General features: G+C 44.7%; 1 non-coding gene and 1 pseudogene across 1 annotated transcript; one reads left to right on the plus strand and one right to left on the minus strand.

Moving 5' to 3' along the window:
- Window positions 1-295: 295 nt before the first annotated feature.
- LOC122899202 lies at window positions 296-8,388 on the minus strand (annotated as a pseudogene).
- A 2,777-nt stretch (window positions 8,389-11,165) lies between these two features.
- On the plus strand, window positions 11,166-11,323 carry LOC122901361. The gene has a single exon (XR_006383459.1). It is a non-coding gene; the product is annotated as a U1 spliceosomal RNA (small nuclear RNA).
- The last annotated feature ends 11,358 nt before the right edge of the window (window positions 11,324-22,681 follow it).

The following is a 22,681-nucleotide window of genomic DNA, read 5'->3' on the forward strand; positions in this document are numbered from 1 at the left end:
AAGGTACATGGGACAGAGGGACAGCCAGAAAGGGAAAGAGAAGTCAAACAAGCATCAGCCCACCTTCCCACCTGGCTTAGGAGCTGGGTCCTCAGGGAAGGGGAAGATGAGGAGAGAGGAAGGTGGGGCCTACTCAGAGGGCTGGGAATGTCCAGCTCTAGGGTCTAAGAGCTGATTGGAGGATAATGGGGTGCTAGCAGTAGAAGATCATCCTAACCTGAGAAAGGAGGGACAGGATGGGGCTGACAGGGAGGGGACAAGTGTTGAGTCAGGACAGAGAGTGAGGACAGGGAAAGCCCAGCAGCCAGGCAGACACAGGGAATAGTCTCAGAGGGACCAGGGGCTTCCTCAGTGTTTGAAATGAGGCCAAGCCTTAATGATGTTGTACAAAGCTCAACTGGGAGACAGGGTGTTGACAATATCACTTTGCCCCACCAGCAGGTAGTTGGGAATTAAATATCCCTTGTCCACTGCGCACTGGATCAGGTTCTAGGCTGCCTCCAAAGCTGTGGCATTGGGCTGGGTATCTGCAAAACAGTTATCTATCTGTTACAGGTTTCCAAGGCACCCTACCCAGGGCAGGACCCACTCCTGAATCCCCCTTAATGCACCCCTACCACCATGCTAATATATTCTGCTACTGCCTGCAAGTCTATATACAGAAAACAAAGTCAGGCCTTAGATTCATCAGCATCAAAATTCTTCCTGAATGAAAAGAACAGAGTCTGGGATACATAGAGTTGTTTGGGGATGTACAGAATGTTTGTCCATTCCAAATATTTAACTTGGTAGTTCTCAAATGGGGGAATTTAGCCTCCCAGGGGATATTTGGTACTGACTAGACACGTTTTTGGTTGTCACAAATAGGCAAAATATGTTACAGGCATCTGGGGGCAGAAGCCAGGGATGCAGCTAAGGGTTCTACAATACACAGGTCAGTTCTTCTACAAAGACTTACCCGATCCAGGATGTCAATCGTGTTGAAGCTGAGAAACCTTGCTTTGGCCACATGGTGTGCTTCCTGTACCTTCACATACCCACCCCCATCCCAGGCACCTTCCAGGTATCCCCTTGCCCCACCCAACATTCATTTTAGTATCACCCTGAACCAGTCCCAGTGACATGGGTTCCTCTTCCCAGAGGTGCAGCGAGAGTTCCCTGAGTCTAAACAAACTCTAGTCAAGAGCTCTGAACAATGGCAATCGTCAGTGAACATTCTGGATGCTGATACAAGGACTAATCTAGGGATGTGGCAAATAAGGTAAAGGTTCCCACATTGTTGCCATGGTAAAAACTTAGCAAAATATATGCACAAAGATATTTTCCCCTTGTCTTATATATGTTTTGATGTCAGAAGAAAAAGACATTTGATTGGTTGTGAAGGAGATAGATTCAGGGTGGGCATTCTCTCTGGGGGTGGGGGAGTTCACTCCTGGTAACACTCAGATTAGTCAAATGATAAATCTGAAGTTGGCTAAGTCTAGCATATGCAGGCACTGAAGTGATGCCTGAGTTTGATGCTGTTGTCTTGCATTTGAGACACTCTCCCCCAAACACCATACAATGACTGCTACTGCCCAAAGCATGCACTTACCCAAGAAAGTGCCCATAAAGGCAATGCCCAGGGCAATGTCATTGTAGCCAGGAGCATGGGAACCTTGGACATTTCAGCCCACTCCTTCATAAACAGCACCATCCTGCCCCACGAGGAAGCTAAAGAACCATGAGGAGATGGAGATCAACATGACAGACAGACAATCTGGGATTGTTTCATTTATTTATTCACTCATTCATTCAATCACTCATGCTTTATTCAGCAGACACTGATTAGCTATTAAATTCTAAGCACTGAGTTACAAAAAAGACAGCAAGGGCATGTTGATAAACCAGCTTTCATCAGAAAGGGGCAAGGGGAAGAAGCCCAATTTATAGGTTTACTGATTTCTGTAGTGTAAAACCCCCACTATAGCTGATTTTCAGCTACTGATGATTTAAAAAATGTCCTGGCTCCCTAATAATCCACTCTCATGAGCCTATCCAGCTCTGGCACACTGCTGCTACCTTAAGGAGCTCACAGTCTAGGAAGAAAAGAGCAACAGCTGCCATCCCTGCAACCCGGCCTTCCCCAAACCTTGCCAATGACACTGTTTCCCTAAAGGTAAGCTGTGGCTGCCTCACTACTAAGGTCAAAGTACACTTCTCTAGCCCCGCCTTGCCTGATCCCTCTGCATCCACAAACATCTTCCCCCCTTCACTTCCATCCTACTCTCTCTCCCAGCTGTCTTTTGTGGCTGCCCCTCACTCCTCTGCACCTTGTCTCCCTGTGTCCTTTCTTTAAATGTGCAGTTATTCATGTCTTTCTGATGCAAATTTAATATCAAACCCTGCTTTTAGTACCTTGGCAAAATAGTCCAAACTTCCCAGTTTAAGTGTCAAGATTATTCATGAGATCCCCCTGTTTGCCTCCTTATCTTTCACCATCTGTCTCTTTGTCATCTATTTTTATTATGATAAAATTCTCTTGGTTCCTCAAAGACACCATTCTTGGGCTGGCATCCAGGACTTTCCACAGAGGTCCTTTTTCTCTGTTTGAAACACTCTTCCCACTCTTCTGACAAGTTCACTCATTTCTTAGGTGAGCTGATAGTCACCTCCCAAGTAGTACTTCCTTAATACCCAACACCCTAGCAAGCTAGTGTGTTAAAAATGTCTCCTGTTTACATTTTTGCACCCTTTATCATAACACTTAACACTCTATTATGATTTATTCATTTAATTATCTTTCTCTTTTAGCAGAGTATCAGCTCCATCAAGGCAAGAACCAAATCTGTGCTACATCTGATAGCATCCCCATGTCACAGAGTAGGCATTCAACTGTATTCTCAGTGAATTAATTTATAGCAAGTGGGTGTTTATTCCTGACTACAGGTAATTTCACAGTGAGCAGGGTCATGAAAGTTATGGTACAAGGGACACAATAAAAGGTCAAAAATCAAGGGACAGGAAACTGGCTTCTGAAACCTGAACGGAGAAAGGAAAAGGTCCTTTCTCAGCACCCATCATTTTCCATTTTCGGTTAAAAACATATAGTAAAATTTCAGGTATCCATTCTATTCAAAGAGAGCAACTCTGTATAAACCTGCATAGCAGGATATAGCAGAGCACTAGACAAGACTTAACAGATGAAAGGTATTGGAGGAAATTTTCTCCTATCTCAAAAGGGTTGAAACTAAAGTAGGAAGGAGAGAGGAGATTCTATCAGCACAGAATCACGTGGTAATTGTAATTCCACAGTAATCACAATTGGTAAATGTAAGCCCACTGGATTTGGTAATCCAGTGGTAACTGGTAAATCCAGCTAAGGCAGGGCTACTGCACATGGCTAAGCTGTTTGTACCCTGAACAGAGTGCCTGGCCAGAAGGAAGGTAGGTCTAAATTCCAACTCCACTAGCTAAGCCATGAAGCCCCTAAAGAAAGGGCTTCTTGATTAATGTGTACTGTCTGGATTAGTGGTGGCCCATCCTGAGACTTAACATTCAGTATAATTATTTCTGATGGATATGAGATGGTCTCTAACCTCATAAATCTTATCTGTGAGCTTGGAGTGCATCCTGCAAGAAGTTTTTATTATCCCATTAAGTCAGTGTGCTCTTTATTAAAAAAAATTACAGGAGAAAGGGGAACCCTCCTACACTGTTGGTGGGAATGCAAGCTGGTGCAACCACTCTGGAAAACAGTATGGAGGTGTCTCAAAAAGTTGAAAATAGAGTTACCTTATGACCCAGCAATTGGGTCATATACCTTGGGTATATACCTAAAGATACAAACATAGTGATCTGAAGGGGCATGTGCATCCGAATGTTGATAGCAGCAATTTCCACAATAGCCAAACTATGGAAAGAACCTAGATGTCCTTCAACAGATGAATGGATAAATAAAATGTGGTGTATATATACAATGGAATACTATGCAGCCATCAAAATAAATGAAATCTTGCCATTTGTGACGATGTGGATGGAACTAGAGGGTATTATGCTTAGTGAAATAACTCAGTTGGAGAAAGACAACTATCATATGATCTCCCTGATATGAGAAAGTGGAGATGCAACATGGAGGGGCTGGGGGGTGTAGGAAGAGAGGGAGACAAACCATAAGAGACTCTTAATCTCACAAAACTGAGGGTTGCCAGGGGGAGGGAGGGAGGGAGAAGGTGGTGGGGTTATGGACATTGGGGAGGGTATGTGCTATGATGAGTGCTGTGAAGTGTGTAAACCTGGCAATTCAGAGACCTGTACTCCTGGGGCTAATAATACATTATATGTTTATAAAAAATAAAATAAAATAAAATTACAGATCTTTGCTCTAATAGAGCAAACAAAGGATATTATCTGGTGTCTCCACCCACCTTCAGACAGGAAAGATATTCTCTACAGACTTTACAATCTTGCATTTGTACAACTTCCTCTAATAGCTTTCCATCAGTCTTGGCCTCAATCATATCAATACATGATCTTTAAAAAGGATACATTTTGAGTACATGCCCAAGGAGAATGACTAGCCCTTTAGCTATATCCTAGGTAAGACTCACCCAGAGCTGCATGAAAAATCAAAGTTATACATAAAGCACCTCTCATATGGTGCACATTCAGTAAACTTTCCTTTCCTTTCTCTCCCATTCAAAAGCTCAGAGTCTGTCCTCAGGTAAAAGAAGCCCACATGTCCTGAGGTCCACTTACTTATACCCAATGTCACACGAGTTCAGCCTGTCTATGAGGAGGGACTGGCTATTTTTGACCAGCAGGCAGCACTCATCAGACATGATGCAGGTTCTCCCAGCAGTGTGGATGATGATGATGATGAGGTTCATCTTGGGGCAATGGGTCTCCCTGGCCTCCCATGCAGACCATGAGATAATAGTGGAGCAAAAGGAGAAGGGAAGCAAAAAAAAAAAAAAAAGGTGGATATGTGGGCTTATTGTGCCTACCCATGTTCACTACTGAACATCCCCATCCTAACCTGACTCTGACTGTGGAACTCAAGAGAGCCCACCTGAGAGGTGAGTATATTTTCCTGATTGAATTATATTCAAGAGGCAAGAATCATAGAGCCATGGGATCTAACCCAAAAACAAAACCCAGAGGACAGTGGGGATGTTGATCCTAAGGATAAATGGATGTTCATTCCCAAGGAAAAAGGATACCTATCTATCTGCATGATTGTCATGTGTGTATGTGTGTGTGTGCCTGCATAACAGGACCCCTTTTCAAATTAGTTGAATCATCAACTGAAAGCATGTCTTTGAGACTTACCTGTAATCCCTAAAACTCTCTGTCAATATAAGCAATTATTAATATTAGTAGATAGCACTAATCCAATGACTGAGATCAAATTTACTCAGAGCTTTCATATAGTAGAGATAATTATCTTTAAAACTTTATTAAGACTAGGAAAAGGTTGAACGTGGTTATTAACTATACTTTTTTTTTAAAGTGAACTCTTTCCCCAATGTGGGGCTCAAACTTAAGACCCCAAGATCAAGATTCACATACTCTACCAACTGAGTCAGCCAAGTGCCACTGAACTATACTAGTTTTGATGTTACTGTTTGTTAAACCCTTTTTTAAATCTAGTATTTAGTACCCAAATTACCCTAACAATTTCCTCTGACTTCGGTATTGGTAGTGATGTAAGCCCTTCAGTTTATCAGTGCTGTTCTGGTTCAGAAATTTGTGCATTTGTGCTTTTATGTGTTGTGCTTATATTTGTTAGATGCCTATTCCTCTCCATGTTTTTTTGTTTTGGTTCTGTTTTTGTTTTTGTTTGCCTCCACAGCCCTTTTCACCTTCTAACATGCCAAATATTTGACTTGCTTATTTGCTTATTTTTTTTTAGTTTTTTTTTCCCAATTTATTTATTTTCAGAAAAACATTATTCATTATTTTTTCACCACACCCAGTGCTCCATGCAAGCCGTACCCTCTATAATACCCACCACCTGGTACCCCAACCTCCCACCCCCCCACCACTTCAAACCCCTCAGATTGTTTTTCAGAGGCCATAGTCTCTCATGGTTCACCTCCCCTTCCAATTTACCCCAACTCCCTTCTCCTCTCTAACACCCCTTTTCCTCCATGCTATTTGTTATGCTCCACAAATAAGTGAAACCATAGGATAATTGACTCTCTCTGCTTGACTTATTTCACTCAGCATAATCTCTTCCAGTCCCGTCCATGTTGCTACAAAAGTTGGGTATTCATCCTTTCTGATGGAGGCATAATACTCCATAGTGTATATGGACCACATCTTCCTTATCCATTCGTCCGTTGAAGGGCATCTTGGTTCTTTCCATAGTTTGGCGACCGTGGCCATTGCTGCTATAAACATTGGGGTACAGATGGCCCTTCTTTTCATGACATCTGTGTCTTTGGGGTAAATACCCAGGAGTACAATGGCAGGGTCATAGGGAAGCTCTATTTTTAATTTCTTTCTTTCTTTTTTTTTTTTTTTTTTTTTTAGATTTTATTTATTTATGTGACAGACAGAGATTACAAGCAGGCAGAGAGGCAGACAGAGTGAGGGAAGGAAGCAGGCTCCCCGCTGAGCAGAGAGCCCGATGCGGGGCTCGATCCCAGGACTCCGAGATCATGACCTGAGCCGAAGGCAGCAGCCCAACCCACTGAGCCACCCAGGCGCCCCTCAATTTTTAACTTTTTGAGAAATCTCCACACTGTTCTCCAAAGAGGCTGCACCAACTTGCATTCCCACCAACAGTGGAAGAGGGTTCCCCTTTCTCCACATCCTCTCCAACACATGTTGTTTCCTGTTTTGTTAATTTTGGCCATTCTAACTGGTGTAAGGTGATATCTCAATGTGGTTTTAATTTGAATCTCCCTGAGGGCTAATGATGATGAGCATTTTTTCATGTGTCTGATAGCCATTTGTATGTCTTGATTGGAGAAGTGTCTGTTCATATCTTCTGCCCATTTTTTGATGTGTTTGCCTGTTTCGTGTGTGTTGAGTTTGATCTTCATTATAGATCCTGGATATCAACCTTTTGTCTGTACTGTCATTTGCAAATATCTTCTCCCATTCCATGGGTTGCCTCTTTGTTTTTTTGACTGTTTCCTTTGCTGTGCAGAAGCTTTTGATTTTGATGAAGTCCCAAAAGTTTATTTTCGCTTTTGTTTCCTTTGCCTTTGGAGACATATCTTGAAAGAAGTTGCTGTGGCTGATATCGAAGAGATTACTGCCTATGTTTTATTTTTTTTTTTCTACCCTCTAGGTTGAAACTTCACAAGGGCACCACTTTTGTGTTTTGTTCCATAACAGGTTCTCAGTAAATAATTGTTGACTGATTTAAAAAATGAGAACACATATATTACACCAGGTTAATACAATGGTTCTATCATTCTAGGAATCTGAGGGATAAAGAGGTAACCTGGAGGGTCCTTCACAAGGTGTGCCAGCCCCAAAGGTTCAGAGAGCTATGTAACCAGTTGTCTATCAGAAAGGATCCAATGAAAGCCTAACTGAAAAGTCCACTCCCAATGGCATTTGGAAGTTTGTAGGGGGTAGTCTGGTTGGGTGGGTCTAGAAGGAGGCTCTGGTATGATTGAAGGTCTTACCTTCCTTAGGATTTGCCTTCTGCAGAGGGAGTAGGCAGTTCTCACCTTTCACAAGAAGGGGCTGAACGTACTTTGATGACATTCTGGACAGCATAGGAGATCAGGCCCTTCATTGCTGATTGGGCAGCCAGGCTGGGACTGTGACCTGAAAAAGAGCCATCTGTAGCAACCTGGGTCTGGCCTGCATTTCATGGGGCTGTGGCGGAAGGATTAGATGCCCTGCCAGCCCTTACATAACTGTTGGCAGGAAACTGGCTCATCACCCAGGTTGGAAAGCCTAAAAGTCAAGGATCCTCCTGCCCCAGGATGAAGACCTTTCCCAATAACCTGCCAAAACTTCATTCATTGCTCTTTCTCCATGGAAGAGCTAAAATGCAACCCCATGTTCAGGAATGCCCAGCTAGCTGGGTCAGGGTTTCCCATTGGAAGGGGCTCATCCAGGCATGTGCCAGCCTCTTTACTGCATTAATTTCTTTAATCCTCACCACAAACCTCTGAGGTAGATGCTGTTATGTTATTATTCACAGAAAGGAACTTTAGGCTTCAAGAAGTAACATGCTCAAGACCCGACTACTAACAGGGTGACACCCAGGTAACAATAACACACACACACACACACACACACACACACACAAATGCTGAACACAGAGTCCTCTGGTGTGCTGGAAACCACCCTGGAACTGGAAATGGAAGGTGTGAGCTTGCCTTCTGATTCTTCTTGGGTCACTTCCTCCAGAACCCAGTACTGTGATTCCTGGGTCATAGGGTAGCTCTATTTTCAACTCTTTGAGGAACCTCCATGCTGTTTTCCAGAGTGGCTGCACCAGCTTGCATTCCCACCAACAGTGTAGGAGGGTTCACCTTTCTTTGTATCCTTGCCAACACCTGTCATTTCCTGACTTGTTAATTTTAGCCATTCTGACTGGTGTGAGGTGGTATCTCACTGTTGTTTTGATTTGTGTTTCCTTGATGCCAAGTGATGTGGAGCACGTTTTCATGTGTTTTTTGGCCACTTGGATGTCTTCTAAAATTCTTTTTATTTTTATTTTTATTATTTATTTGACAAAGAGAGATCACAAGTAGGCAGAGAGGCAGGCAGAGAGAAAGGGGGAAGCAGACCCCCCCCTGAGCAGAGAGCCCAATGTGGGGCTCGATCCCAGGACCCTGGGATCATGACCTGAGCCGAAGGCAGAGGCTTAAACCACTGAGCCACCCAGGCGCCCCACTTGGATGTCTTCTTTGCAGAAATGTCTATTCATGTCTTCTGCTGATTTCTTGATAGGATTATTTGTTCTTTGGGTTTTGAGTTTGGTAAGTTCTTTATAGATTTTGGATACTAGCCCTTTATCTGTCAGTTGTCTTTTGGTTTTGTTGACTGTTTCTTTTGCTATGTAAAAGTTTTTAATCTTAATGAAGTTCCAATAGTTCATTTTTGCTTTTGCTTCCCTTGCCTTTGGCAATATTTCTAGGAAGAAGTTGCTGTGGTTGAGGTCAAATAGGTTGTTGCCTTTGTTCTCCTCAAGTATTTTAATGGATTCCTGACTCACATTGAGGTCTTCATCCAATCTGAGTGTATTTTTGTGTGTGGTGTAAATAAATGGTCCAATTTCATTATTCTACATGTGGCTGTCCAATTTTTCCAGCACCATTGGTTGAAGAGACTGTCTTTTTTCCTTTAGACATTCTTTCTTGCTTTGTCAAAGATTAGTTGACCATAGAGTTGATGGCCCATTTCTGGGCTCTCTATTCTGGTCCATTATTCTGTGTGTCTGTTTCTGTGCCAGTTGAAGGCAGATGCTTAACTCACTGAGCCACTCAGGCATCCCTGATTTTTTTTTTTTTTTTAAAGAACACACATTTATTAGGAATCCAAAAAGGATTTCATGGAACTAAAATCAAGGTGTCAGCTGGGCTGCCTCCCTTCTTGAAGCTCTAGGGGAAAATCTGTTTTTTTTTTTTTTTTTTTGCCTTTTCAAGTTCCTACAGTCCCTGGACATTCCTTAACTCATCGTCCTTTTTTCCATCTTCAGCCCTAACATAAGTAGGTAGAGTCCTCCTCATACAACATCATTCTGACCTCCCTTTCTGCCTCTTCCAGTTTTAAGGTCCGCATGCAATTCCAGGGAGCTGCCTGGGTAATCTGGGGTGATCTCCCTTTCTCAAGGTCTTTAACATAAGCATCTATGCAGAGTCCCTTTTGTTGTGTGATTTATCATATTTGCAGGTTCCATACATTCGAATGGAGGAAACTCCTAGGGATGGGGCATTATTCTGTTCACAATATTCACTCAGGTGAAAACTGAGATCAGTTGCCTCTCTAAATCTTTTCTATTTCAACAGTTTAGTAAAGGTAAACCACGATCTCAAGGTGCAATCAAGACAAAGGCAAATCAGAACCCTAGAGGGCTCCATCAATGAACATAAAGTTGCCCAAGTACTAGTCTCTTCAGAGTAATTGCTTTGCTTTGTTTTCCAGACTTGTCTTTTTCCCTCAAAAGGTGGACTTTGCAGAAATCTCATCCAAGGGGAAGTGCCCAGTTGTGGAGGGAGGGAAGGCGGTGGGAGAGTGGAGTGCCCGGGACCCCACTAACACCTCTCCTCCCCCCGCTGTAAACTCTGAACTGGCTCTAAGTAGAAAAGATGGGTTTCCTTTGAACCTGCCCTTGCCTCTCAACCCAGGGATCCCAGTGCACCTCTCCGGGCGGCCACGAGAGGGCGGAGCAGCCTTGCCTTAGGAAACCTTATGAAAAAGCAAGCACCTGGATGTTTTCAGCGTGTGGGATCTGGTTTACAGGGGTCAGCACCAGTGCCCAGAGGTTACTGACTTTGGTCACACCCCCGGGTTGTCCAGGCCTGGGGGTTTGGTGGGGGGAGGACTGGCTTGGAGTCTGAATTCCTCAGGTGCAGCCATCGCACTCTGTCTTCTGCAAACCAGGTTCTGACCAGAGAGAGAGTAAAGAGAGGAGAGATATATCTGCACTTCCCTGGCTGGTGGAAAATTGTCCCTCACATTCTCTTAGGCTGGCGCAGCTTTCCCTGTGCTGAACACTGAGTGTGTGTGCACGAAGGTGGGAGGTGTCTGCCCAAGAGCTGCAGGGAGAGGGAGGAGGAGTGGTAACCAAATCAGGCAGGAGGGGAGAAGATGGAGAAGACTGGGAGGGGGAGGAAGGAAGCCCAGGCAGGTGGAGGGCTGAGGAGGGAAGAGGAGGAGCATCAGAAATCCAAGGTGAGAGGGGAGCTTGGGGGAAGGGTTACCGGACTGGGGGTTGGTGAGAGAGTGAGGCAAGGCCCTTGACTTCTTGGGCAGGTCCTGTCTGATGTAAATCAGGCAATGTTTTGGTGCGGTTCTGGATGGTAGAATTCCCAGGGCTGTGGAAATAGCATAGCTGTTGCTTCCATTGTATTAGGAAGACTTGTGTGGAGGGTTAGGACACTTGAGACAGGACGGGGTGTAAAGGGTTTTGGGGTGTGGCAGCCTAGTGACTATGTTTGTATGTGGAAGGCATTTGAGGCTCTGATGGGGCGGAGGTGGGGCAAGTCATATTGGGGGGTGGGAAATGTCTTGATTGTGAAAGTGCCTTCTTCAGAGTGAGGCTTAACCATTGCACTCCTGTTGTGCTGACCCTGGCAATTTCTCCAACTATGGGAAAATTGGTTGCATAATTTGTTGAAGAAGGGAACTGCATTTATACTTTTTGGAATCTTCTTAGAAGCAGTATAGTAAGGTCCTTGAGACAGTCGGAATTTATGTCCCTTTCTCTTTTTAGTGCTTAGCTGGTCAGTGCTTTGGTAAACTTGCTTTGTGTTTCTCTCATCCCACTTAGGACAGAGGTAAGAGGCTAGGTGTTACCCCTCAAACATTCCACAAAATCTCAGACAAAGCTTGGACTCTGAAGGGGTTTCTGACTTCATGCTTTCACCAGTGCTGTGGCTCTGTAAAAGTCTCTTTTTGGAACTTGACACTTTCCAACATTGATTTTCACTTAAGGGAGTCACACCAATGTGGACTCACAAGAACTGGTTTAGTTTCTTGCCTGAACAACAAAACAAAACAGCAACAAAACCACACAAGATCTAGGAAATGCAGATTTCCAGATACTTGGTATCAGGCAAAGAAGACAGCCAACCTGGAGATGTGGAAACACACAAGTGAGCAGAGTTCTACAGTTGCTCCAAGGTACTGCTACCAGAGAGTTTCCAGATAAGGCCCAGGGGAGGTGAAATTGATTGCTGTCCCCACTCCTTTTGAGGTTAGTCCTTCCAACTTGGGTGAACAAGTGGCTGGTGGAAGCTAAGGAACTCTCAGGTATCTGGCTCACTCTGACTCTCACATGTGGACAACCCCGGAAGATGGCTGAGCCTTCTTGTGCCTGCTTGGATCTGAGCTAAGTGTTCTTAGGAGGGAGGGCGAGGGATTGGTGTGGGAGTCCTGGCTTAATGGGGGTGGGTTGGGGTGGGAAGGCCCCTCAGAGGTGGTCAGACCCCTTATATTGAAAATGAAGAAACTGATGTCTGCAGATAGACCTGAGCAAGGCTATATAGTATGTTGGTGCAGAGCAGGAATTGGGCTCAAACATCTTTGTTTCTGGGTAAGGGCAATTCCAATTACACCTCTCTCAGGACTGCTGGGTATGTACAGGTCATCAGAATTACTCTTCCTAAACATGTTCCCAATGTGGGAGCCATGCTCCCAAAGAACTTACAACCTAGAAGACAACTATTTTTATGTAGCCTCTTGGTAGGCAGCACCTGTCCCTTCCCTGCCATGAAACTCCCCTGGATCCCCATCACCCAAGGGAGAAACATGAGCTGCTTAGCATGGCACATATAGCCCTTTGGGAGGGGCCCATTTCACCTCCATCAGCCCTCTCCAGCCCTCACCTGGGGACACATGGGGCCCACCTGCCATTTGCCCTTCTGCCTCATGCACATCCAGCCTTTTGTCTTTGGTGCTGACACCCTGGACTGCCCTTCCCCACTACAGGGTGTAGTCCTACTCACCTTTGTGGCTCAATTCAAATGCCACCACATCCAGGAAACTGCTCTGTTCTTCCTAAGTACAAACAATCCCTTCCTCCCAGAAAAGTTCTTACAAACCACTTCTGGCTCTCAGCACTTTCTCTCCAGGAGTACAATTGTTTACATGTTTTGCCTTTGTTTAACACTTGCCTATATATCCTCAACAGGCATTCTTATTCATTCTCATATCCTCTCAAGCACACAGCCCAGAGTTTGGCATATGGAAGACCTCACATTTGCTGAAGGATGTGTCCTATTGGCACCTGGGCCCTTGACCCAGGAAGTACATATGGTGGGCTTACTATTGGTGCTTTCCTTTAACCCTCCCTTCTTCCAAACTCTCCCCTTCCATCAGAGATGAGGGTCTCCTCTTCCACCTCTACCAGCCCTTCTGTCCAGTTTTCATGAAGCCTTCTCTGTCTGCCCCAGTCCCTCCTAACCATTCTGCCGTCTGAAAGCCCTAGGCAGTCCCTGTGTGTGCTATACCTTGGCTCCAAGCTTGTCCTACCTCTCTCTCTTAATCTCTATTCCATGTGCCATGGCATTGTTCCTAACAGGAAGGGACAGCCTGGACTCAGCTTCAGTCAAGGGAAGCCAGTGAGGAAATGAACCAGATACTGCTGGATCTCCCAAAGTTTCAGGAAATCTGAATTCCATTTTTTTTGTTTTTATCTAAATTCAATTTAGTTAACATACAATGTCTTGTTAGTTTCATGGGTAGAATTTGGTGATTCATCCATTGCGTATAGCACCCAAGTTACAAGTGCCTTCCCTAATGCTCAACACACAATTACCCCATGCCCCCACCTCCCCTCCAGCAAACCTTAGTTTATTTTCTAGAGTTAAGAGTCTCTTATGGGTTGTCTTCCTCTCTGTTTTTATCTTATTTCATCTTCCCTTCCCATATGTTTATCTGTTTTGTTTCTTAAATTCCACACATAAGTGAAATTGTATGGTATTTGTCTTTCTCATCCCAAGGTTTGGACTCCCTCAAACTCTACAATCAGACAATGGACTGGCCTTCATCTCCAGCATCACACAACAGATCTCTGAGAGCCTCAACATCACCTGGAAACTTTATATCCCCTATCACCTCCAATCCTCGGGTAAGGTGGAGAGGGCCAATGGCCTCCTCAAGGAACAACTCACCAAATTCACTCTTGAAACCAGCCTCTCTTCACCAACCCTTCTCCCACTAGCGCTCACCTGCCTTAGGGCCTCCCCTCCTGGCCGTCAGGACTCAGCCCCTTTGAGCTCCTGTATGGGAGTCCCTTCCTACTTAATCACAATCTGCGTGCCTCTCCTCCACACCCCCTATCCTATCTCTCCTATCTGACCCTCTTACGAGCCCTCCTAAGGGCGAGGGCTCATGCCCATTCAACCATCCCCGCCCCTGACAACCTGGGCGGAGACTTCCCCCAGGCCCTAAATCCTGGGGACCAAGTTCTCCTATGAGAACTTCACCCAAATTCCTTACAGCCCAGGTGGACCGGCCCCCATACTGTTATTCTCACAACTCCCACAGCGGCAACACTCCTAGGACACCACCCATTGGGTACACATTTCCAATCTAAAACCAGCCCCACCACAGAATGGTTGGGTTTCCCAAACCCTGGGGGCAATGTGGTTTCGGATTTCCCGCACCACTTCTCCTCAGCCCCCTCCTTCTATCCCCACCCCCCATAGCTGCCCCTCCAGGGACCCTGGGTTCAGGTGGCACTTCTTCCTAGTAGAAACTTGGACCCATGGGGACACCACATGGTCTAGTCAGCTGGTCACCACAGATTGCCAGTTCGGAGAGTGTCAGCTCTAGCGGAAATGGCCATCCTCTCCACACACCCTCCTGTGGCAAAAAAGGGCTGTTTCTTCCCCTGGTTATTGGGGTCTCCTTGGCATCTTCCCTAGTGGCCACCTGGCTGGGCACCAGCGCCCTAGCTCACTCCATAGACGCTACCTGAGATTTATCCGTACAGCTCTGAACAGCCATGGAAGTCTCAGCTGAGTCCTTCACATCCCTACAATGACAGATTACTTCAGTGGCCCAGGTAGCCCTACAGAACCAACAAGCCCTGGACCGGCTCACCGCAGACAAGGGAGGAACCTGTTTATTCCTCAATGAAGAATGCTGCTATTATATCAACGAATCCGGTATAGTCCAAACCAATATCAGTGCCCTGGCAAAAATCTGCGACTCCCTTGGTGGCCAGCGTCGCCCTGGAATAAACCCCTCTCAGTGGTGGCTCTCCCCCTTAATGACCTGGCTTCTTCCAATCCTAAGTCCCCTTATTCTCCTCTGCCTATTAGCACTAATTGCCCCCTGTGTTCTTCGCTTCATTTAGGATCCCATCCCTGAGGTTTCCAGGGTCACTGGCAACCAATTCCTCCTGCATCCTTATACCCACCTACCCACATCTGAAGAACCCTATGACGATGCCCCTTTGCCAGCAGGAAGTAGCCAGATCTGAGTCCCCACCCCTATTACACCAAAAATATCGGAATGTTGGGGAATGTTGGGTTGGTGAGCTCTGGGAGTGCATGAGGAGCAATGGAAATGGCCGTGGGGTCCCGCCGTCTTCCAGCCTGCCCTCTCCCCCACTTAACCCTTGACTCTCCCGCCAAAGGAGAGAGTCCTTTACAGAGCCCTGTATGCCCAGGTCATGTCTCCATAGGTAACCCGATACCTATGCAGGAGACAGATAAAAGACCCCTGCCAACTCCCTCCCAGTGCAACTTTCCCCACTCCCCTTTCCAGAGTCTCGGAACCTCACCTGAGGGTGCCCACCTCCTCCGGACGCAACTTTCCTGGCTCCCCCTCTCCTGAGCCCTGAAACTTCATGGGAGAGTGCCTTTAATAAATCTTGCCTTGCACCCACTTTGCCTGGTGTCGTGTTTATTTCGCCTATAAAACCTTACATTAACTATGATTTCCGGTGTATCTAAAAGCATAGCCTGGGGGCGCCTGGGTGGCTGAGTAATTAAGTGTCTGCCTTTGGATCAGGTCATGATCCCAGGACCTGGGATGGAGCCCTACATCGGGCTCCCTGCTCATCAGGGAGCCTCCTTCTCCCCCTCCCTCTGCCATTCTCCCTGTATGTGTTCCCTCTCTCGCTGTGTCTCTCTCCATCAAATAAATAAAATCTTTTAAAAAATAAAAATGAAAAAATAAAAGCATAGCCTGGTATTTAGTAAGGCAGCCTCTGGTCATCCATTGGAGACTCTTGGTCTCTAAGATACTCTGGATCTGATGTGAAGTCAGGGACTGTCCCATAGTGTGCTTTTAGGCTTCTTCTACTAGGAGGGTGTGGCAGCCACTTGAAGAGGAGCCAGGCACCCTTAGGCTGCATTATCAAGTTCAAAATAAAAATAGCCCACAGGTCTTGCTTCATTTTCTAATGTTTGGGTGAGAACTCCCACAGCTTGGCTTTGCTTTTCTACTATGTAGAGTGAAAATGTTTCTCTAAATTTATTAATGCCAAAGCTAGAGCTGACAAAAGTTCAGGTTTCAATGTTTGAAAGACTGTCTGCTGAGTTTTAGTCCAGGGCAAGGTTTCCTCATTGAGGCCTTTAATTGAGTAATACAATGTTTTGGCTAAGGGTACAAATCCAGGAATCCATAGATGGCAAAAACCTGCCACACCTAGAAAAGTGCAGAGTTGTTTTTTGTAGTTAGAGGCTCAAGATCTAGTACAGCTTTTTTTTCTATCAGTAGACAATATGGGGTAAATTTGTATCCTAAATATTGTACTTTTTGTTAAGATATTTGTGTATTTTTAGGGTATACATGATACCCTCTATTTGCCAAAAAAATAAAGTAAAATTACAGAATTTTTTATCAGAGTTCTCCTTCGTAGGACTGCAGATTATGATCGATCTACATATTGGATTATTGTCCCTTCAGACAAGGATATGTCACAGAGATCTCTGCTAAATGCAGCTCCAAATAGGTGAGGCTGTTTTTAAATCCCTGTGGCAAGACTGCAGATTAATTGGCCTCTGGGCTTGAAGGTGGGGTCCACTCAAAGTCAAATAGTGACTACATTTCCTCATTTTGTGGGATGCAAAAAAATAAAAGGCATTTTTTAAGTCAAGTACTGTAAACCAGTTGGTGTCACCAAGGACTTGGGTGAGAATGGTGTATGGATTTGGTACTATGGGATGAATAGGCATTATTGCCTCATTTATAGCTCTTAGGTCTTGTACCATACGATATTCCACACTTGGCTTTTTTACTGGTAAAACTGGGGTGTTAAAAGGAGAATCACAAGCCTTTAAAATACCATGTTTCAGAAACTTACCAATAAGTGGTTGCAACCCAGCTTTGGCCTCAGGTTTTAGAGGGTATTGTTTTTTATGAGGTATATTGGTTGGGTTTTTTAAGGTCACCTTTACTAAGGTTGGGCTATAAGAGACTGTTCTGGGATATCACAGTCCCAGACCTGTGGAATTACTTCCTTCCACACATTGGAAGAGATAGTAGGGTATGGCTTTAGCTCTCCAGACATTAAAGAGGACAAGCTGTCTCCCTCTATAGTAAGAGCAAACTGGCTGCTCACAGTTTATACATTAAGACTTGCCTAAGCAATGGAGTGGGACAAGATGGAAGAACTAGAAAAACATGAGTGACCAACTGACTTTTATATTTAGAGGTTAAGGGCATTGTCTGGAAGCATGTTTTAGTTTCCTCTTCTATGCCAATGATTTAAGGTTAGACAAGTAGGGTCAGAGTGCTGAATGAGGACAGAGTAAGTGGCTCCTGTATCAATAAGACAATTGATGAACTTACCTCCCACATCCAAGATAACCCCAGGATTCAGTCATCTTGTTGTCGAAGGGAGACAGACCAGACTCAGGGCCCCATTATGCCAGTTCCTCCAGTTTTGGCTCTCAGGCAGGGAAGTGAGTTCCTGTCTTCCTCTCTCTTCCAATTGCCTGTTTCTTTACAGACAGGACATGGCCCTAGTGGACAGTGTTTGTTTGGACATTCTCTGCTCCAATGTCTGATCTGGCTGCATTTATAACATGTGGATTTATCTAGTTCTGTTACCGACCTTTTCTTTTGCCCCTAGTTAGTATTTGCTGTGGGGAATCCTCAATAGCAGCAGCCATTATTTGAGCTTGTATCTTACCCTGCAATTTAGTTCTCCAGTCCTTTTCTTGCCTTAAGGACATATTTCTATTAAAGACTTCAGTCGCTACTTCTAGTAGGCACTGGCTGAGAGTTTGAGGGCCTAAAGCTATTTTAGTTAGTTTTCAGTGGCTGTCAGGTGTTGATTGGCTTATAAAATGTGTATTTAGTATGGTTACTCCCTTGGGTGAGGCTGGATCCAAATTTATATACTTACACAGATGGCTTCTACCAATTGTCCCTGAAATAGAAATTGATTTTTATTAGTTCCTTGTGTAACTTCCTGAAGTTTATCAAAGTTTACAGGTTTAGAAAATCCTTTTTTTCATTATTTCTATTAAACAAGTGATCACATGGTCTCATTTTTTTCTCCCTGGACTATTCTCCTGATAGTTTAAGTGTGGTTTGGTGCTAGGGACAGCAGCACTCCCAAATGGGTAAAGTTTCCTATCTCTCCAGTTCATCAGTGAACTCTTGTGACCCCTCCAAGATTTGTTTCTTTTCCTCAGGGCTACAAAAATGACTTAAAATGGGATATATATATATATATATATATATATCCTTCCAGGTCAAATCAAACATAATAGATACTTCTTGAAAGTCCTCAACAAATTGAGAGGTGTTTTTAGAATATCTTCCTAATTGTTTTAACTGAGCCACATCTGCCATGGAGAATGGGACATGGCCGCTACTCCATTAGCAACTTCCCTAAGAAGGTGCAACTCATAATTAGATGGAGCTCCTGGAAGATAGGGAGTTCCGCTCCTGGTAAGTCCAACTGACCTGGGAGCAGAGGAGTCTTCGGGTTTATAAGGAGGAGGAATAGCAATAGAGCCAGTGTCCTCTTTGTTTGGACGGGCCTGCTATTTCTCCAACATCCCAGGTATATTAAAAGGAATAGGCATATTTAGATAATCACCACCCAATATATCCAGGGATGTGTCTGTTATCCTGCTTGGGGGTTACAAGAGGCCCCATAGGTCTGGATCCTGATTTAGGGTCATAAAGGCTTGGACGTCAGTCCATTTGCCCTTCTCCTTGCAAAAGAAGTCTAACGATTGATTGAGAGCTGAAACTTTATGTCCCATTTATGGGCCACTTCTTCTTAGTGGTACTTAGGCCATTGAGTGTTACAGAAGATCATTTTTTTTTCTTTCTTAAATCTTAAATCTTGCAGTCCAAACTGATTCCAGTGGGTTAAAAATATCCCAAAGTAGAAATCTTGGGAACAGAAGAAGAGGATCCCCTGTTCCTATACAAGTAAAGAAGGTCTATTACCAAAATTCTGCTCCCCCACCCCCGATTCGTGGATAGTTGGATATGTCAGAGGTACCAGGTGTCAAAAGTGCCCAGAGGCATTCCTCAACAAAAATAGCTATTGATCACCATCCTGCCTTCCTGTGAAGACATTCCTGCTGTAAAAGGCCCTGGTGGGGGGGGGTCCCAGCATCATTCCCTCCCCTTTCCCATCATACCACAAGCTACAGATGGGTGCCTGGTGAATGGACTAAGAAGATACTATGCAGCCCTACACTCTGGAAGTTGTTATTGCCCTGTAACTTTTAACCCATGGAAAATACTAGAAAAATTTTGCAAGGGTGAATTACCCCATTTTGTAGTTTTAAGGAGTTGGTAGAGGAAGGAAACAGTAAAGATTGAAATCCATCATGGTCTAAGCCATTATGGTCCTTACAGCCAAATTCCCTAGGAAATGGTCCCCCATTGGGTTTTAATTCAATCAGGTTCTGGTTTTGACTGGCTCCCAGTGGAGGCCCCACAGCCAGAATGTCTAGCTGAAGATGTGGAGGGGATCACATTAGATCAATCAGGAGGAAACCTCACATGGGAGTCTTAAGATTGGCAGACATCCTGGTGACAGGTGGCTGTCACATGCCCAAGACCAATTAATTTGTATAAGAAGAGGAATAGAGAGGGCATCAAATTTCTGGGTCTTACTACCATTCCAGCCAGGGTACTAACTTTCAGCCGAAAGGCAGACCTTTTCCTTCTTGTACAGTAGCCATGGGCTAGAGGATTACAGCCTGAGCAATCGACATGAAAGTGTTCCAATAAGACCGTACTCCTTGAAAAGTCCTCATGAAATAAGAATAAAAGAAGAGGAGAGAGCAAAGTCCAAAGTACTCACCAATTTTGGACCAAACCTCAGAGTCCAGATGCAAAGACTCAAAGCCCCACATTTGGGAACCAAATGATGAAGTTTTAAAATATAAGTGAAGTCCAGAGCTGATGGCCAAGAAAGAATTCTTAAGATGTCTCTGGTGCAAAAATGTAATTTTATTAAAGCACGGGAACAGGACCCATGGGCAGAAAGAGTTGCTGACCTGGGGTTGGGCGGGGTGGCTGATTATATGCCAGGGTTGGGGGAGGTAAGGAAAAAGGGAGGTTTCAAAAGAACTTTCATTTCCTAAAGAAGACCCACAAGATACTGGGATACCAGAGGCCTTGCCATTGTCAAGTTAAGGTAGTTTTTCCCTTCTTAGCAAGGTATTAACATAAAGATAGTTGGAAGATTCCTAGAAGAATGTCACACATGTCCCACCCAGGAGTGGGGGGGTGGGAGGAGAGGTTGCAGGATGTCAGCTGTGAGTGGGAAGACACACAGGGGGAGGTAGTCTGGGCCTGAAAATTCCAAAATCCTACTAGAGAAACTCCAACAGATGTCCTCCAGGCCACAAAGGGAGCAGCAAGGACCACCTAAGCTCTAGACTCCCATCTCTGTTTGTGCTGTACTGAAGCCCGTGCCCTCTCCACTTCTACTATACTAGAACATGCTATTGTAGAGGCCCTAGCCCTTGAAATTGCTCTTCAGTGTGAATGTGTTTCTGGGCTAATCTTTGGAGACCTGACTTCATTTATCTGCCTTCTCACCAACTTCTGTTGGTGAAATTGCTAAAGTCATGGAAGAAAGTCACACAGGTAGTTGGAGAAGACAAGAAAACAGAAGGAAGCTCTATGGCAGTCTTGCATGGTGCTCATGCCAGCTGCAGCAAGATATCTTGCTTCATCCCTACTCAGAGCAGCACGAATATTGGTGAAGGGATGGTCAGCCAGCCATGGCTGGCTCAGGTGATGATGCTCTACCAACTCCTCTGATCTTGAAACCTTAGACCCTGTGCCAAGTGTATTCCTTCTGCCCTCAGAAATCTTTTTCCTCATAAGGTCCAGTCCTAGGCTCTGAGTGCTGCATTCACCCATGGAGCTTGCCAGATAGCTCTCTTGATCCTTAGACCCTCCCTGTTGATGGCATGGAAATGATAATCTGGAGATTATGGATTTCTAGGAGTTTCTGGAGTGACTAAGTGACATTTTTCAATTCAGCAGTCTCAGATTTGGTTTTGTGGAGGAAAATATTGACGCTGACAGGGCAAATGAAGTCCATTTTAAATGCAACATATTTCATACCTATACATGATTGAAAACAAAAATTCAAACATATTTTGTCTCATTTTATATTTATATTTACTTAAAATGATGACCAAGGTTTGTTTCCTTCCAAAGGTCCACACAAGACAGCAAGAGCCTATTTTAACTGGTCAGTTTGATAGGAACCTAAGTGGTGTTTTTCCTCACCCATCACTGAACTTCCCTCACTCCACCTTGCAACATACAGCCTATTCTATCCTCCTCTTCAGAAGGAAGACAGAGGCCCAACTTAATGATCAGTCTCTGAAAAACATGTTTTGCTGCCTTTTTTATAGTACAGTGTCTTTTAGTTATCATATGGAAACCACGGCTGGCCCACATGAGGAAGACAGATTTTCCAAAAGGGAATGGCATTTCCACTTTTGGCAACATTATCTGAGGTGAAATGCTAAATCCCAGTTGGGGGAATTTGGAGTGAATTTCTGCCTGAAGGCTCCTCCTTTCTCAGAGTCCTACCTGAGCTTGGTATGCAACGGGGCTGCCCCAGGGCCTGACTGCCACATGAAGGAGCCCTGCTCCAGAAGACTGTGGGAAGATTAAGTTTGAAACTGCCTGTCATCAAGAGAGTTTGTGAGGGAGGGAAGGGGAAACAGTGAAGCATCAGTGTGGTATGCTAAAAGTACTTGAGTGCTGAGCAAGAACTGGTTTGCTGAAGTCATGGGCCTGGCAAGCACCCCACACCCCACCAGAGGCTCTAGAGCAAGGACTGAGGTCACAATTAATGCCAAACTCATAGCAGACATTTACAGTCCCTTCCAGGCAGTAGAGATGTGAGAAAAAGTGCATGGGCTTTGGAATCAAGGCACCAAAACTTCAGTGTCCCATTTCTCATATGCTGGCCATGTGTCTACTTATTCCTCAAGCCTCTGTTCCCTTACACAGCACACAAAGACCGTGATGGTGCCTTTTCTTTTCTCATGCTTTATCAAATGTCATGAGGGAAATCTAAAAGCCTGCTCAGAGATGAGGTTTATTATTAGATGAAGTTGCTACTGTCTCAGTAACAGAGATTCTGAAGTATAGTTTTTGTTCATTTACAACCCTGTGAACATGTTCTTCAATGGTGATAACATTCCCCCCCCCCCAGCTTTCTTGAGGTACCCCTTCATGTACAATAAACTCCAGAGGCCCAAGCAGCACCAGGCTTCCCTCAAGAGAATGCACGGGGTCCAAATGGATTCATTACTAACAATCCTTGTCTTGACCTCTGGGCATTACGTGCAGGACTGGCCTTTGGGGAAGTTCAGTCAACATGAGTTAAAATTTTGTCATATCAGGGCGCCCAGGGGGCTCAGTGGGTAAAGCCTCTTTCTTCAGCTCAGGTCATGATCCCAGGGTCCTGGGATGGAGCCCCACATTGGGCTCTCTGATCAGCAGGGAGCCTGCTACCCACCCCACCCCACCTGTTGTCTACTTGTGATCTCTGTCTGTCAAATAAATAAATAAAATCTTTAAAAAAATTGTCATA

This window comes from Neovison vison, chromosome 2 (genome assembly GCF_020171115.1).
Source record: "Neovison vison isolate M4711 chromosome 2, ASM_NN_V1, whole genome shotgun sequence".
Lineage (NCBI taxonomy): Eukaryota > Metazoa > Chordata > Mammalia > Carnivora > Mustelidae > Neogale > Neogale vison.